Raw genomic sequence first — 17925 nt, 5'->3', positions numbered from 1 at the left:
AGGTTCTCATCCTCATGGTCAGCTCAGCACCAGGCCAGTCCTCGACGGAGGCCCAGGAGGCCACCCCCTGCTTCTCCCACCCAGAGGGCCCTTCCTCTGGAGTGCTCTGAGCTCAGGTCTGAGGCCCCCCAAACTGCTAGCAGTGGGACCCGAGCAAACAGTGCGGGCAAAGGCCGGTTGGACCACAGCATGAGCTGGATGAGGCCCCAGGACCGTCCCAGCCGCCAGGGTGCTTCAGGAAGGCTCCTACCCTGGGATAACTTGGTGTCTTGGCACGGGCTGCCTGGCCTTCAAAGGGAGATGCCCGGCCAGTCTCAGAACCTCCAGACGTCCAGGTGGTGGGGTCCGGGCACTGATGCACTTGCCGCCTGCCAGGCCTACATCGCCGCGCTTGGCATATATCATGGCCATTAAGCCACTTGGAGAGACTGGGGTGTAGAGAGGATTTCAATCCTCACCTTACAGAGTGGGAGACCGAGGCACAGAACGGGTGGCTACAGGTGGCACAGCTAGGATGTGAAGTCCGGGCAGAGGCCACTCAGAGGGAGCAGGGAAGGAGTAGCGCTCTCCCCGAGGTGTCCGGACCTGTCTGGACGCTGCAGAGCCTGCAGTGGCCCCGGGGCTCAGGGCTGCGTTCCTGCCTCTAGGTGGGGCGTTCTGCACGTGCTGCTCCCACAGCGTGGAACCCTGAGCTGGGTGTTCATGGGCCGAGGTGTCTGCCCCCGAGCTTCCTGGCTGCTGGAACGGTGGGTCAGGACGGGGTGGGTGCAAGGCTTTAGCCCCTTCCTGCAGACCCCTCCCTCACGCTGCAAAACGCAGTGTGGACGCACCAATTCTCCAGCTTGGGGACAAAGCACCCCTCTCCTCCGCCTCTCCCCGGGACCAAATCCCTCCTGGACGGGCCTGAGATGAGGTCCTGAGTCCCCTCCTTCCTTCCCTCCTCTAAACCTTAGCCCCCCTGGGACAGGGGGAATGCTGGCCTCCATCACCTCTGGGCCCTGATGGGTGGTTCTCAGGAGGAACCGGGCAGCCACATGCACTGGTCTAGGACATGACCTTGGGGCCAGGTGAAGCTGTGAGCTTCCTGAGGGCAGGGCCCTGCTCAGGGCATCCACACCTTGTTTGTGCTCATGTCTTGGGGCCTTTTCTATTCTCAACATTGTTGTAGGAGGGGTGAGTGTTTGTTGGTCAGTGAGACCTGGTTCCCTCCTGATTCTACTCCTCTCCTTGTGAGCCTGGGCGGGTCAGTTCCCCAGAGGCCTCCCTCTGGAAAGCAGGTGAAGGTGGCAGCTGGCTTGGCAATCCCTGGGGGTCAGCCCCAGGACGGCCTTGGTGGTCCAGGGTGTGGATGACGGAGTCAGGTCTGCATAGAAGTCCAGACTCCATCACATCCTTGCTGGGTGACTTCAATTCTCTAGGCCTCAGTTTGCTCATCTGTAAAATGGAGAGAACACAGGACCCATTGGATACCTGGGCAGAAGGGACACTGCATATCGATGGTAACATCTGCTACACAGGACGTGCTTGTCCTCTTCCTCCTGCTTTATTAATTTCAGTGAGAAGACATTTATTTTGGGAGGGGAAGTTATTGAGGTATAATTACCATGCAGGAAGTGTTGACAGTTTGATGCCTTTTGATAAAGGTATTCAGGGCATGCAACCAGTACCACAATCAAGGCATAGAACTGTCCCATCACCCCCAAAGGTCCTTCCTGCTGGCTCTTGGCAGGCAACACCTTCTCCCACCCTAGCTTCTGGAAACCACAGATCTTGTTTTTGTCCCCATAGTTTTGCCTTTTCCAGAATGTTTAAGTGGAATCATGCAGCATGCAGCCTCTTGGGTCTGGCTCTATCACTTAGCCTAATGCATTTGAGGTCCACCCATGTTGACTAACGTGTCTGTAATTAGTTCCTTCTTCTTGCTGAATATTACATGATTAGAGCATGAATGTCAAGTTGTATGAATAGACTACAATTTGCTTTTCCATCCACCAGGTAATGGACATTCGAGTTGTTTCCATTTGTGGCTAATATGAATAAAGCTGCTATAACATCTGGATCCAGGTTTTGTGTGGACATGCTTTCATTCCTCTTGGATACGTACTAGAAGTGGGATTGCTGGATTGTATGTTAAGTGTATATTTAACTTTAAAAGAAACTAGTAGACTCTTTCCAACACGGCGACACCATATTGCGTTCCCACCAACAATGTATGAGAGTGCTGGGTGCTCTGCACCTGTGGCAACACTTTGTGTTGTCAGTTTAAAATTTTAGCCATTTTACTAAGTGTATAGTCCTGTCTAATGACGCCGACCCTCTTTTCATTCACCATTCACTTGCTTAGCTGAGGCCTAGTTTTCTTTTCTGGTGAAGCATCTGTTCAAATTTTGCATTAAAAAATTTGGGCTGTTTTGTCTTATCATTGAGCTGTAAGAGTTCTTTCTGTATTCTGACATAAGACCTTTATCAGTTATATACTTTTCCAGTATTTTCTCCCAGACTGTGGCTTGTGTTTTCATTTTATTAACAGTGTCTTTGGAGGAGCCCGAGTTTTTATTTCCATGAAGTCCGATGTATAACTTTCAAAATTAGCTTTGTGGTTTTTTGCATCTTAAGAAGTCTTTGCCTAACCCAAAGTCACAAAGAGTTTCTTCTAGACGTTTTACAGTTGTAGGTTTTACGTTTAAGCCTATGATCCATTTTGAGTTGACCTTTGCCTGAGTTGACCTTTGTCTATGGTGTCTCCCAGTGCCCACCCCACATGGCCACCCAACAGCTGGCCTGGCCTTTCCTGTCCTGATTACTTTTGTCTACATGGGGGGCTGCTGGCCAAGGCTGCTCTGCCACCTTGGTCACTGGATGAAAAGCCCTTGAGCTGCCCTGAGGCTGGCAGGGCTGGTGCCAACATCCGCCCAGCCTGTTGATCCTCTGGACTGGGGGTGGCCTCCGCCAAGGGGACCCCAAGCTGGACTCCTGCCCACTGCTCAGAAGATGTAATGGCTAGGACTCTGCCTTCCTTTGCCACTCGGGGCAGCTGCTGCCTCTGTGGGCCCCAGGGTACCTCTACCCTCCTCCCTGTGACACCAGGGCACCTTTCTCATCAGCGTGGTGAACTCAGACACCTGACCCAGACGTCGACACCTTTATTATACTCCACCAACTCCCTTCACCCTCGAGGAGTTACTGGCCCCATTTCTCAGAGGGAGAAACTGAGTTTAAGGGGATTAATCTATCTGTCTAGGTTAGTGAGCGGCAGAGCTGGGAACTGAACCAGAACTTGGTAGTTTCCCTTGACACCACGTTGCTTCCCGGGTCCGTCCTCTCTACTTCGGGCTGTTGTGAACTCATCCACGTGGACACCTGGGGATGATTTATCCAGGGAGGGTTGGCACACGGTTCTTTCAGGGTGAGGGTGCTCCCTTCTTCTGCCCAAGGATTTCTAGCATTTTGTGTCTCTTCCCACAAAACACGGCCTCGTATGCCCAGGAGCATTGCACAAAGAGACTCTTGCACGTGAGACTCAACCTGTACGTGAGTCTTTTAAACGCGGCATCAGCTCCCCACAAAGATCCTCAGGGTGGTGGGTAGACTGGCCAGGCCACTGATGGATTTGGGAATCACAGCATCCCGTTGCCCAGTGTTTAGTATACAGTAGGCACTCAGTAAATGTTTGTAGTGTGAATGAATGAACTTGGAGTCATCTACCCAGTGAATATCATCAATTATAACAAAACCCAATGGATCATGAAAATCAAGGTCAAGACTGAGTATCTAAGCCCAGTCAAGACTTGAGTGGTGTGTTCTCTGGGCTGTCCAGGTTCTTGGGTTGGCATCTAGAGGGGACGTGACAAGAGCCTTTGGGGCTGGGCCTGGAACTTGGGGACCTGCTGCTCACAGAAACGTCTTGGAACCCAGGTTGGCTTGGCCAACCCCTCTGCTCTATGGGAAATGACCCTAGGAGGAGCGGGGGCTAGCTGGCTCAGGGCCCTGGCCAAGGCTCTCTGCAGTTGAGAGGTTTAGTTGCCAGTAAAGATGGGATTGCGCTGGGATGGGGCCTGGTGGAGCTCAAGACTTCTGTCCATCGCAGGCTCTTGGAGGTGACAAGGGGCCTCCAGCAGGAGCTGCCTGGGGGCAGACTTCCATCTTGGGGATGGGGCTGAAACAGGCAGGGACCTGGACCCTTTGCTGCAGTGCTGGCACCTGGACAAACATCTCCTCGAGCAACAAAATACAAAGAAACTATAAGGGACTAAAAATAACTGCGTGCATGCTGCAGCTGGGGCAAATTATGGACAACAAGATACAAAAAGACCAAAAACCCAACTGCTACTTCTGAAGAGCCAGAAACAAAAGCAAGGTACTGTGCATGCCCGCTGCACTCAACACCACCAAAGGGCTGGGCGAACCCCCTAAGTCACCCCTCCAGCCCGACCCCAGGACGCACCCCTACCCTCACCCCATAGAAGGAACCAGCTCACCCCCCACCTCGGGAAGTCAGCAAGGGAAACTCTTACTTGTTCTCACTCCCCCCGGCTGCAGCAGGGGCCCCAATAAAGCCTTGCCTGAATTTCTTGTCTGGCCTCTGATCCATTTCTACTGATTAAGGAGGCCAAGAGCCCTGGTGGGTAACAGGGCAGGAGACAAGAGCTCAGAGCGGACTCTTGGCCTCAGGTCCACGGGCAGGTGTCCTGCTGGGGCCGCTGTGTCTGACGCTCACAGAGATCTCTCCGCAGAAAACGCACGTTGATCACCCATTTTGTTTTCTCCAGGGTTGGGATCACGTGAAGTACCAGAGTTGGGGTTCCTGGGTTTGAGCCGGGGTGCTCTTCACCTGTGTCCCTGTCGCTCCCCTCCCCTCCCCAAACACGGTCAGTGACCCAAGTCAGGGCTGGAGTTGTTATAGACCCTGGAGTAAGGGGAACCCTGTCCTGGAAAGGAGGACATTTGCCTCGGGCCACCCAACCCCCCAGGGCAGACCCTGCCGTCAGCTGGGAAGGCCAGGGAGGCGAGGGTGGGCAGCGACGGAGGAGCCCAGGAGATGCCGGCTGAACGCAGCATGGGTGTGACCTGGCCGAGGGGAGACCTGTGAGCCCCGGGCCGGCGTGGCTAAGGAGAGCCTCAGGCTGCTCACCTCCTGCTCCGTGAACTGGTTGTACGTCCAGCAGTGATGTGTCCCTCCCCTGGCGCTTGGGCGACAGACAGGACGCTGTGCACGCATCAGCTGGGCCAACTGCTGGGGGCCCTGGAGGGTTTGGGGACCCCTGGTCTCAGCAGGAACCCCAAGAAGGGGAAGATTAGGGGACCCACCCGTGCACAGGCTGTCCACATGTCTGGCTGCGTGCTGGGACCTCTCCATGGGCAGTCTCCCTGAATCTTTGAAATCAGGGTTTCTCCACTGTGACCCTGTTGACACGTGGGGTGAATTATTCTTTGCAGGTTGGGGGCGATGGGAGGCGTCCTGTGCATATAGGGTACTGAACAGCACCCCTGGATGCCAGTTACCAACCCCCAACTCAACGTGACAACCCAAAACGACTTCAGAGAGCACCAAGTGGGCTTTGGTGGGCAGGCCACCCCTGCGTGAGACCCACTGCTTCAAATCACCCTCACTTCACAGAGGAGGAAACAGGCCCAAGAGAAGCCAGTGGCCGCCTCAAGGGCGACAGAAAGGCGACGGGAGAGCTGGGCTCGATGGGCTCCAAGCCTCTCCCAGCTGGACCTTAGGCCCCCAAGAGCTTGTTGCATCCCCTGGCGGGTTTCAGGGCTCAGCTGTGCCTGGCACAGCGGGTGCTCGGGAACCATTAGCATGTGAAGGATGAACAAAGGGATAGATTCTGGGCTGGCCTCACTTCCCCAACTCTGCCCTGGTTCCTCCTACCTTAGCCTTCTTGGTGGCTTAGGATCCAGTGTGGATAGCATGGCCCTTGTCTGTGGCATGTTGCTGGCTGACATGGTCTCTTTTCCTGGCCCTGGGGGCCTGGTGACTTCTGAGTTCTGACGTGGGGGCCTGTGCGGGTGCCGAGTGTCTGCTGGCAGTGTGTGCGAGAGGCCGGCTTCGGATGCACAGAGTGAAGGCATGAGGGGCAGTGGGGCGGGGAGGGAGGGTCAGGCTGGGCTGGGAGGACGGTGGGGCTGGACAGAGGGTTGAGTCCTGGCTCAGACACGTCCCAGCTGCGTGACTGGGCAGTTCATCTGCACGATGGGAATGACAATGACACTCCCTCCAAGAGCTGCCATGAGCAGTCTGTGCCGTGGACCTACCTCCATCCAACAGGTGCCTGATCCGAGGGGGACTCAGAGTCACTCGAAAAGTTAGTCGCCTCCTGCCAATGAATCATGATTCTATCTGCGCTCCGGAATTTCTCTTGACAGCTGAAATACTTTTCTCATTAACATCATGTCCGTACCTGGACATGACGTGGTCCAGGCATGGGGCACCAGGGAGTAAGCAGGGTCTCATCCTCAGGGCTCCCATCTGGCTGTGGAGGCCCTTGCATGGACATCAAAGTGTAGATCTAGGTTTTCTGGGTGGGGCACAGGGGAGGGTAAAATCCATGGGCAGAATGCCAGGGCAGGCTTCCCAGCATGGGAACGAGAGCAGGCTTGACCCCAGTGAGAGGGACTCAGAAAAACAGAGGAGGAGTGGCAGTTACCTCTTACTGCACAACACACTTTCCTAAAACGTAATGACTTAGAACAACAATAAACTTTATTATCTCAGCGTTTCTGTGGGTCAGGAATTTGGGAGCTGCTTAGCCAGGTGGTCCTGGCTCAGGATCTCTCATGGTGTTGCAGGCAAGGTGTTGGCTAAGGCTGCGTCATCTGAAGGCTCGACTGAGGCTGGAGGACTTTCTCCCAAGGCAGCTCCTCGTGTATTTGGCAACTAGTGCTGGCTGTTGGCTGGAGGCCTCAGCTCCTTACCATGTGGGCCTTTCCACAGGCTGCTCGAGTCCTCACAATGTGGTGGCCTCCATGGTGGGTAATCCCCAAGGAAGCCACAGTGTCTTTTATGACCCAGCCTCAGAAATCACACACTGTCATTTCTGCAAATCCTATTGGCTCACAATCCGTTCTCGGGTGCAGCATAAAAAAGGACAAAGTATAGAATGGCCATATATAGAGAGACCTCGAAGGCCAGCCTTGATCCTGTGGGCCTGAGGGAGACAGAGTGGCCAAGACGTGTTGCACAGACCTGTGTTTTCCTCCTAGCTTCACTGATTAGGGAGGTGGTGCCACTCTCCAGCTGTGGAGGGTCTGGGGAGTTCCTTAATCTCTCTAAGCCTCAGTTTTCTCATCTGCAAAATGGGGATAGCAATGCTGTATGAGGTTGTCAGGAAGATTCAGTGCAATAAGGTGAGTAAGGTGCTTTACAAAAGACCTTATAAAATGGACAGTGCTCAGGGTTAGTCTTGAAGGGTTTGGAGACAGGAACTGTGTGTGTGTGTGTGTGTGTCTCTGTGTGTCTGTGTGTGTATGTCTGTGTGTGTGTGTGTGTGTGTGTGTGTGGTTCTCGTGCATGGTGTTTTGGGAAGATTAGCGTGGCAGCGTCATGCAAAGAGACTGTGCGGGGCGGGGGGACTTCCCTGGTGGTGCAGTGGTTAAGAGTCCGCCTGCCAATGCAGGGGACACGGGTTCGATCCCTGGTCTGGGAAGATCCTACATGCCACGGAGCAACTAAGCCCGTGAGCCACAACTACTGAGCCTGCACTCTAGAGCCCATGAGCCACAACTACTGCACCTGCACGCCACAACTACTGAAGCCTGCGCACCTAGAGCCCATGCTCTGTAACAAGAGAAGCCACTGCAATGAGAAGCCCGTGCACCTCAACGAAGAGTATCCCCTGCTCGCCGCAACTAGAGAAAGCCCGCGCACAGCAACAAAGACCCAACGCAGCCAAAAATAAATAAATAAATTAAAGAAAAAAAAAGGAGAGAGATTGTAGGGCGAAGACCCACCCACCAGGTGCCCGGGTTTCAAGGGTTGGGAAGGAAGAAGACTCGGACGTGCTTGGTGATCTTTTAAAAATCAGCGGCGGTAACAGCACCTCTGCCTGTGTGAGGCTGTCCAGCACAGCGTTTCTCAACAAGCCCATCCGAAGGAGAAGGGGATGGATGCCGAGCCCAGTTGGTGGTTCTTAGTGTGGCATGGAGGGTCCCAAGTGGATGGGACCTCAGGGGGGAAGGAAGCACTCCCGGTGGTCCTGCCATCCCTCCGTTGGGACCTGCAGGTCTAAGCCTTGGTCTGTCCTCAGCCGGCATGTCCTCCGAAGAGGTGGCTGGGGACCGAGGGTCACTGCTCTGCCCAGCCCTCTCCCCACCTGCTGTTGGTGCCTCCAGCTTTGGGGGTGTGGTGTCGCCCAGACTCTTCAGGCCCCTGTGACCTCCTGCCCACTCTTCCTCAGGCCCAGCGCCCAGGTGGGCCACGAGCCCTGGTAGGTTTAGGGCTGATGCACTTGTGGTAAGAGCTGCCCAGTGTTGGGTTGGAACCCAGGTGTTTGCTCGGCAGGAAATATCACTGGAGAGATGGGCTGCCCTGTCGAGGGTTATCTTAATCCCTGGTTTCCTTTGCTTCTCCTCCTGGCTGCTCTCCTGATCCTGAAATAAATCTTAGAATACACGCCCACCCCCAGACACACATACACAAACAAAGAGATTTTTGGACCCGGAAGCACCCTGGGCTTCATAAACTTTCCATTGTGACCAAAGAGGTTCATTTCCTGAGAGAGGAAAACAATCCTTTGGGCCTTATGCAACGTGGCTTGGCTGGGGAGCCCTCATTGTCCCGTGCCCCCAGCCACGGACCAGCATCTTAATGCACCGATTTACTGGGAAACACTAGACGCTTCACCCAAGCTTAGCCTCACTGACAACGTGTGAGTTCAGATTACGTGGTGAGAAATGTCGGAAATGAGGTGGGGGCTTGCGGGGGGTGGGTGGGTAGGGAAGCACAACTCCCCTTGGCCGGCGTCCTCGCCAGCGATGGCCAGATTCCCAAACTACCACGGTGACTTGTCTCACACCATGTTTGTTCATATTTGTGACTGTATTTGTGTGAACATCCTTCCTGCCACATCGCCTGCAGTCACACTATGTTCTGGGGAAAGGGACAGCCAGTGACAATGTGTGACTCGTCCTCGAGGTTGCACAGGGCCGTGACTCGTGGTGCCCAAGACCGTGGGCTGGACCAGGAGGGGGCTTCTTCCGGGCAGTGATTTAACTCCCTTGAAGCGGTTGCTCTCAGGTCAATGGGCTCCCCCAAGGTCAGCTGGGGACAGGGTGGCTGTTTTGCTGGATGATTTAAGAGGAAACTTAAAAGCAACATCAAACCCCTCCTTGGAGAAGTTGGCAGAGCAGGGGCCAGTGGTTTCGAGAAAGAGTGTGGAGACCCCTTGGGTGGGTTCAGCTGGGCTTCTATGTGCTGTAGTTTGTTAAAAATAGCCGCCTCATAGGAATCAAAATGCCATTTGCAAAGTGCCGATCACGGTCAGCTGCCGACCTCCCTTTCTAAGAAAACCCCAGAGGTAGATTCGATGGAGATGTGCCTAGCCAGGATTCCTGACCTCCTGGCTATCTTGGAATCCAGGGCCACGTGACACTATTCTTGCCAAAAGGATGTAAACAGGAGTCAGCTGGGGATTTCCCGGTCAGCTTTTGCTTTCTTCATACAGGCATCACCGCCTCCTCCTGTGCTCTTTTCTTCTTCTTGGAGTTTGTATTAAGGGCTGGAGGTGCAGCAGCCATTTTGGGCCATGAGGATGAGACAACATCCTCAGGATGTTGGAGTCAGAGGCATTTGGACATTGATGGCATGCTGTTCCAGCCCTTGTTAGTGGAGAAAATTAAACCCCATGGGTTAAGCCTCTGTAGGCAGTTTCAGACTCCCTCTGACTGATACATACAGTGTTTGACATATAGTAGATTCTCAATAAAAGCCAAAACCACTCTTACCCTTTTTCAGGCCACTGAGGCCCAGAGAGAGGAAGTCACTTGCAGTAACATGTCCAATAAAGGGGTGACTGGCTCTTAAACCCAGCACACTGGGTGTTCAGATCAGTGCCCTTTCCAATGCTCCCTGCCTGAAACAAGACCTGGGTTCCTGGGTCCAGGTTCTGGAAACTTGAGGGTATGAATGTGGGTTCAGGAGTCCTTTTACTCATTCTTTAGCAGGTGTCACTGAGTGGTGGTTCTGTGGCATAAACTCACTGTAGACACTGAATGCGTGGATACTGAAACACTGATCCTGGGAGAGACACAGGGTTGCATTCCCGAGAGCTTCCGCTCATAACATTTGCATCCACTGATCAATACCCAACCTTGTTTGTTCTGTGCTTCTGTTTAAAGGCACCTGTTTTAATATATACCCTATCATTGACTTGTTAGCATGAAACTCATGGCCAAACAGGGCTGTAACTCCTGCCTGAACGAGTGTTACCTACCGCGTTGTTTTCTCACTAAGGTACCTCGCAGTCTCCCTGTGCTCAGCGTCTCAGCACCAAGCCCTGGGGGCGTTTTTTTTCTGTTTTTTAATATTTATTTATTTGGCTGCGCTGGGTCTTAGTTGCGGCATGCGGGATCTTTAGTTGCTGCATGTGGGATCTTTAGTTGCTGCATGTGGGATTTAGCTCCCTGACCAGGGATCGAGCCCAGGTTCCCTGCATTGGGAGCGTGGAGTCTTAGCCACTGGGCCACCAGGGAAGTCCCTAGGGGGGCCGTTTTAAACAGTGACATCGCCAACAAAAAAACACAGAAATGCAACAATGGGCCACTAAGTAGACCACGAAAAGGATGCTCATTTACAGTGTGAGAGTGGGAACCAGAAGGCAGATCGTGGCTTTGCTGGACCTCGGCTGGGAACGTGTGCATTGGGCAACTCAGATGCTTCGTTGCTCTGCACATGTCTGCAGGCATCCATGAAAGAACTGGTTTTGTTGAGCATTGATTTTGGGGACACGAGGAAATTTCAGCGAGTAGGTGAATTCGCAAATATGGAATCCGTGGATAACGAGGATGGGCTGTACTTACCAAACGGGACCTCAGCTGCAAAAAAGGAAGAAGAGGCAGCTTGGAGACTGACGCTGGACAAGGCAGTCAGTGGAGGCCTCTCTGAGAAGGAGAAATTAAAGCCAGAACCTGAAGGTGGAGGAGGGGATGGCCATGAAAGCTGTGCAGGGTTCAGTGGCGTCTTTTTCAAGGTCAAGTTCAGAGGGGACACTGTTTTATTCAGCATAACCTCAGGGTGGTGAGATTTATCTCTGCCCTTTATTTTGAGCTGCCACGTGGCTGGTCTTTTTTCTCTTTTTGTAGCTTCGTTTAGGTTGTTTATTTTTCTTCTCATTTTATTCTGTCTTCCTCGACTACTTTGGAACTTATAGATTCAGTTTCTATTCATTTAGCAGTGACCCTGGAGACTTTTACCAGGTGTAGCAAACTTTGCAGTACCTAAGTTAATCAATATTTTATACTCCTTCCAAATGAAACAAGACCTCAGAATACATCACCTCTCTTCTGACTTACATGTGATTGTGTCATATGTTTTATTCTAATTTTAAATTCCCCAAGTTAGACCCGGTTTTTCTTGTTTTATGCAGTCAATGTTTGTTTAGATTTACCCAAATATTCCCCATGCACTTTGCTCATGATTTTTTCTTGCATTTTCAATCTCCCTTCAGCGATTATTTTCCTTTGGCTAGAATATGTCCTCTGGGATCATTTTTACTGGCAGTCTATTAGTGGCAAACATCTACATTTTTACTTGTCTAAAAATAAATTGATCAACCTTTTCTTTCATGGTTTGTACTTTTTGTGTGTTTTTAAGATGGTCCTGCCCTGAGGCTATGAAAATGTTACTCTATATTGTTCTCTGAAAATTTTATAGATTTGCGTCTCACATTGAATCGTTAATCCACCTGGAGCTGATTTTTGTGTGAGGTGTGAGGTAGGGGTCTGTGGTGATCATTAGTGTTCTTTAGGGGTCTAACTATTTCAGGCACATGGTGGGACTGCAAGTCCCCACAGAGATGTGTATCAGGTATCTATGCTGTGTAACAAATCACCACCAACATGGCTTGAAGCAGCTTCTGCTTATAAATTCATGGTTCTTTTAAGCAAAAGTCCAGGTGGGTTTGGGTGCATTCTCTGCTCACGTTCTCATAAGAGAACGTGTTATGGTTTCACCTGGAGGCTCTGGGGAGGAATCCACTTCCAAGCTCATGTGGTTGCTGATAGAATTCAGTTCTTTGCAGTTGTAGGACTGCATTTTCCCTGTTTTCTTACTGGCCATCAGCCAGGGGCCACTGTCTTTCTCGGCTCCTAGAGGCTGCCCTCAGGTCCTAGCCATGTGCCCCCCTCTTACTCCCCACAACATGGCAGCTCACTTCTTCAAAGCCAACAGGAGCATCTCACTCCTCCCTGCTCCAACAGTCTTGTAGGGCACAACCTACCTATCTGTGGGAGTGACTATCGTGTCACATTTGTGTTGGCCACAAACACGTGACTTGCTTTGGCTAGTGATGCGTGGGGAGTGGGGCATCTCTCCCATCACATGCCTCTTCCTGAGAGAAGCTTTAAGAGCCATTTGTGATGTGTCACGAGGTCCTCCCTCTGCCTCTGTAACTGGGGAGTACTGACAGCCTTATGTCTTCTTTTCCAATCTTTATGTGTTCAACTTATTTTTCTTGCCTCACTGTCCCAGTTAGGGCCTTTAGTACAATTGATCAATTTGACCTCATTACATTTAGAACTTATATTCATCAAAACACCGTAAAAATCACGTAAGGACAAACTGCAAACTTAGAGGAGATATTGCAATGCATGGAACTGACAAAGAATTTGTATGAAGAAAAGGAATGTTTTAATGTAGGTTTTATTACGACTTAGGTATGGCAAGACCAACAGACCAGGAGACGACTGCCATTGGAAGGAGAGTTTGTTGCTCACAGATCCCAAGAGAAGGCCACCACCCCATGGGAGCCACACGGTGAAGCACCAGTGCTGGTCAGGAGGGGAGAACAAGGGTAAGAATCTTTATTGTGGGTTCCGTGGGAAGGAACAGGTGAAACAGGGGAAGCAGGCTGAGCATTGGCTGGGTGGAATGATTTCAGTGGACTCTGGTGCACAGGGGCTGTCCCCAGTTGCCTGGTACATGCTCTGGGATGATTAGGGCAGGGGATAGTGGCCCTGAGAGTGAGAGACCAATAAAGAAGGTGGTCAGGTTTTAGGCTCTGCATGGTTGGTCTGTATTTGAGAAGCGTGTTCACGGGTGAGTTATTTGTCTTCCCTAGGAATTGGTAACCCTGGGAGTGGCAGTCCCTCTAGGGTCAGGAAGACCCAAATGTCAAAGCATCAGAATACAGAGAACAAAGGACATGGTTAATACGATGAAGAACGCCTGAAAAATCAATAAGAAAGAGAAACTGCCCAGTAGGCAAAAGACTCAACTGTAACTTCATAGGAGAGGAAACACAGTATGAGAAATAAAAACACAGGTGCAAATTAAAACTACAATAAGACAAAAAAATACAATAAGACATCATTTCTCATCCATCAGATGGGCAAACATTAAAAAGCAGCAGCTGGGGGTGGAACCTGGTGCCACCACTTTGGAAAACAAATAGGCATTTTTATCATGAAGTTAAAGATACATGTTCCCTTTAACCAAGCACATGCATTCACAGATATGGTCCCCAAAGAAAACTCTAGCATATGTCTTTATTTAAACATTTTTCATTGAATACATAACTTTAGGTAGTCATTTTACTCTAATGTCTTGAAGATGTGATTCCACCACATTCTGCTTCCTCACTATTGTTGGGAAGTCAGGTGTGGGTCTCATGTCTCTTCAACCCCACCTTGCCTCTCCAGTGGCTTCTAAGACGTTCTCTTCTGGAATAACCATTCCTGATGTTCTGTAATTGATGGTTTGGATTCTTGAAATCATGAGCCAAACTCATGGCCAAAGTTGCTTACATCCATACCATCCCTGTGTTATCATGGGTGAGTGAAAGTCACATTACAAACCCTCCACAAAGCCCAACCTCTGTGTTCTGCTTCCTACCCAATAGGGACACCCTCCTGCCAGAACTTCCCATCACTATAGTAACGAAGGCTCTCACCCATGCTTTCCCCTCCCTCCTCCTGCCTCCTCATGTGGCCCTGCCTGGTGTGATATGCCCTCCTCTCCTCCTTTTTGGGAACTATAAATCATAAATTCTTCTTTGAGGCAGTAGTCTCTGTGTTTGCCATCTTTTTTTTAAATTAATTTTTATTGGAGTATAGTTGCTTTGCAATGTTGTGTTAGTTTCTGCTGTACAGCAAAGTGAATCAGCTATATGTATACATATATCCCCTCTTTTTTTGATTTCCTTCCTATAAAGGTCACCACAGAGCACTGAGTAGAGTTCCCTGTGCTATACAGTAGGTTCTCAGTTTTCTATTTTATACGTATTATCAATTGTGTATATATGTCAATCCCCATCTCCCAATTCATCCCACCCCCCATTTCCCCCTTGGCATCCATACGTTTGTTCTCTACGTCTGCATCTCTGTTTCTGCTTTGCAAATAAGATCATCTATCTTAACATACCCGATTAAAACAAAACCCAGATACACTTGAATTCACTTGTCCTACCTTGGATTCTTTAGGACATCTGGATCTGTGGATTGACATCTTTCATCAGCTCTGAACTTTCTTAGCTATTTTCCCTTCAGATACAGCCTTTATTCTGTCTTCTCATTCTATGGCTTGCATTTCACCTCCCACTCTCTTCCTTAGTTATCACAGGGCAGACCAAGCAGAGCAGAGGAGGCCAGTGAGCAGGTAGAGAGGATGTGCAAGAAGCTGGACACACCTCGCCTTGGAGGATGTGTGGCCTTAGGTGGAGGTGAGACCCAGCAGCTGTGCTTCCTGACAGAGTTCCATTCCATCTTCCATGAGCCAGCCCACAGCCCGGGGACACACCTGAGTCGGTCCATGGCCAGGGGACACTCCTGAGCCAGCCCACAGCCAGGGGACACACTGGGCCAGCCCATGGCCAGGGAACACACCTGAGCTAGCGCATGGCCTGATGATACACCTGGGCCAGCCCATGGCCAGGGGACACACTGGGCCAGCCCACAGCCAGGGAACGCACCTGAGCTAGCTCATGGCCTGGTGATACACCTGAACTAGACCAAGGCCAGAGAACACACCTGAGCTAGCTCATGGCCAGGGGACATGCCTGAGCAGCCTCCTGTCCCTGATAACTGACACTGTCACCCACCGGTGACAATGGAGACGTGGGAGGTGTGTGGACGTGAGCCCCTCCGATGGTTGTGAGAATGTGGTGTTTCTGAGGGGACAGGCGATCTTCCCTGAGGCCACACACGGGGTGTCAATGGGGCACTATCTTGTGGCTCAATCCAACTTCGAGAGCCCATGATCATCCCCAAGTCCCCACGTCTGCCGCCCCCAGCACAAGGCCTGTTGTGAGGGACACACACTCACATCAAAAATCATTTTGTGCAGCGGACCTCCCTGATCCTTGTCCCCTATCATTTCCCTTTCTTTTAAAATTTAGAAATCAAGAGAGAGAATCTAGGCCAGGTCACGCTTGGGAAACTGCTGAGATTTTTTTTCCCCTTCTACTCAGTACATTTCTTTTATCTTAAAAAAAAATTAATACCATTAGGTCATCTCCCCCCCCAACACCCCCGCTCTCCTTTTTTTCTATTTCTGGGAAAAATCTTCATTTTGTGTATTTCTCAAGCATCTTGACATTCCGTCTGAGACTAATGGCCGGATCACTTCCTTCCAGCCCCTCTCAAAATTCCTGCTGGTTTTATCTCTTGCAAATGCCTTAGTGCTGCAAAGCAAATCCCGCCCCCCCAACTCTGTCTCTCCACCCCCCTCTCTGTGAAAAAGAAAAGGCCCCCGGCTCTCAGTGAGGTCCTCAGGCAACCCAGATACATCCCCCAGTGCCTTCAAAGGTGCCTCATCTGGGCCGCACCTACCTCTGCCTGTTAACTCTTTCAAAGAACGTTTGTCGGTGTGTGAAAGCTGTCTGGGTTCATTGATAAAAAAGGTATTGTTCTTTATATTCTTTTCCATTATGGTTTATCACAGGATATTGACTATAGTTCCCTGTGCTATACGTTAGGACCTTGTTGTTTATCCATTCTAAATGTAATAGTTTGCGTCTACCAAAAAAAGAATGTCTCTATGTGTATAACTGAGTCACTTTGTTGTACAGCAGAGACTGGCACAACATTGTGAATCAACTACACTTCAATAAAAAAAGAAAAAAAGAAAAAAAAAGTTATTGTTTTTAGGGCTGTTTTGTATTAACAGGTTGTATCAGGGGATGGTCAGTATTTGCAGAGGGCTGAGTTCCCTTTCACCTACTTGTTGCCTTAAAAGATGAAATGATTGGGTAGAGACCCCCCCCCTTCCCGCCCCCTTGTCAGAGCATACTTCATTGAAGAGGCCGGCAGGCAGGATGCTACTTCTCCCCAAACCCCAAAGAGTTAAGTCCCGACAGTTAATACTCCTCTCTTTGGCCCCCTCGTCCCTTATTCTAATGTATGAACTCTCATTCAGAAGTGAGCAAGCCGTATGTGCGTCTGGGGCTTGGTGACAGCTTGCCTCTTCTGGGCGACATCGATGGTCTCTGCTGAAATGTTTGTGAAAGCACAATTTTATAAACACTCAGGGCTCACCCAGACGTAAGCATCTATCATGCAGGCATGTCTCTGCAGCCCCAGGATCCAAGAGGGGTTCACTTTGTCCCTTCCTGGCCGGGGACTCTGGGCCCGAGGTGAGAAAAACGAAGGAAGGTTATTAAGAATTCTGACAAGGTAGGCTGAATAAATTGTGTTTTCTTTGTGAGCCTTAATCCGGTGTTGTATTGGCTTCTCGGACATGGCTAATTTATTTGGAATTTCATTCTGTTCCTGACAGCGTCCTTGACTAGCTGTTTGATCACCCCAAGCAAAGTTACATACCAGCTTTCAACTGCTGGAAGGGCAGTGGCGTGATTTTTCTCAAGTGCGTTCTCCTGGGCCTGGCTTTATGTTTGCAGGGGGACGTTTCAAACGGCGGGGGCCGTCCCTTGTTAGGGAGAAAACCCGGCCCGCGCAGGGGTCTCCCTCAATGAGGAAGCTTTCCACTTTTCCCCACTCGTCCCACTGTTTGGGATTCTAAGCTGCTTTTGTGGAGCAGGAAGAAAGAAAATTAATTTTCTCCCCGTCTGCAAGTAGGGAGCGTTTCAGTGGAGAGCCGGTTTGCAATGCATGTTCTGTTGATTTCAGCTGCCCATGCCGGCTGGGTTTTGAGATGCAATATTCTCAGGGGAAGAAGTAAGTCGACCACAAACCTCCTTAGGATGTTAACTCCAGGGTCTCCATCCAGCCTAGGGACCTCCGGCATCTTTCGCTCCATCTTGGCAGAAATAGGAGTTGACATTCACTCTCTAACTCACACATGTATGCAGTGTTTGCTTTTTTATTTTTATTATTTTGGTAATAACAAGTGTGTCTTGCTTTTGCCAAAAGAAAAAAATGAATAATGATTTTCAATAAGACTCCAACGCTTTGGAGAATCTCACTCTCGGCCCCGTTGTAGCTGGGGCTTTGACAATTTTGGCAGAATCCAGTCTAATAAGACATGGGCTTCCTTTAATTTCACTTCTTGACACCAGCCTGTGAAGACACTCCTACTGTGGGCCTTCTAGGTGCAGGAACTGTGCTCAGCCCTGGGGGATGTGGTGGGAGCTCACATTCTAGAAACACATACAAGATTTCAGAGCATGTTAGGTCTGTGATGAAAGTAACAAACAAAACTAACCAACCAAACACCAGGGTGAGATGCGGGTGGTGCCTGTGTATGAGGACTCAGCTTCTCTCATGGGGCCCTGCCTTTGAGTCGGGGAAGTCCACTGGGTCTTTATGACA

This window comes from Balaenoptera borealis, assembly GCF_965194805.1.
Source record: "Balaenoptera borealis genome assembly, chromosome: 11".
NCBI classification, from domain to species: Eukaryota; Metazoa; Chordata; class Mammalia; order Artiodactyla; family Balaenopteridae; genus Balaenoptera; species Balaenoptera borealis.
This window is presented reverse-complemented; position numbering follows the sequence as displayed.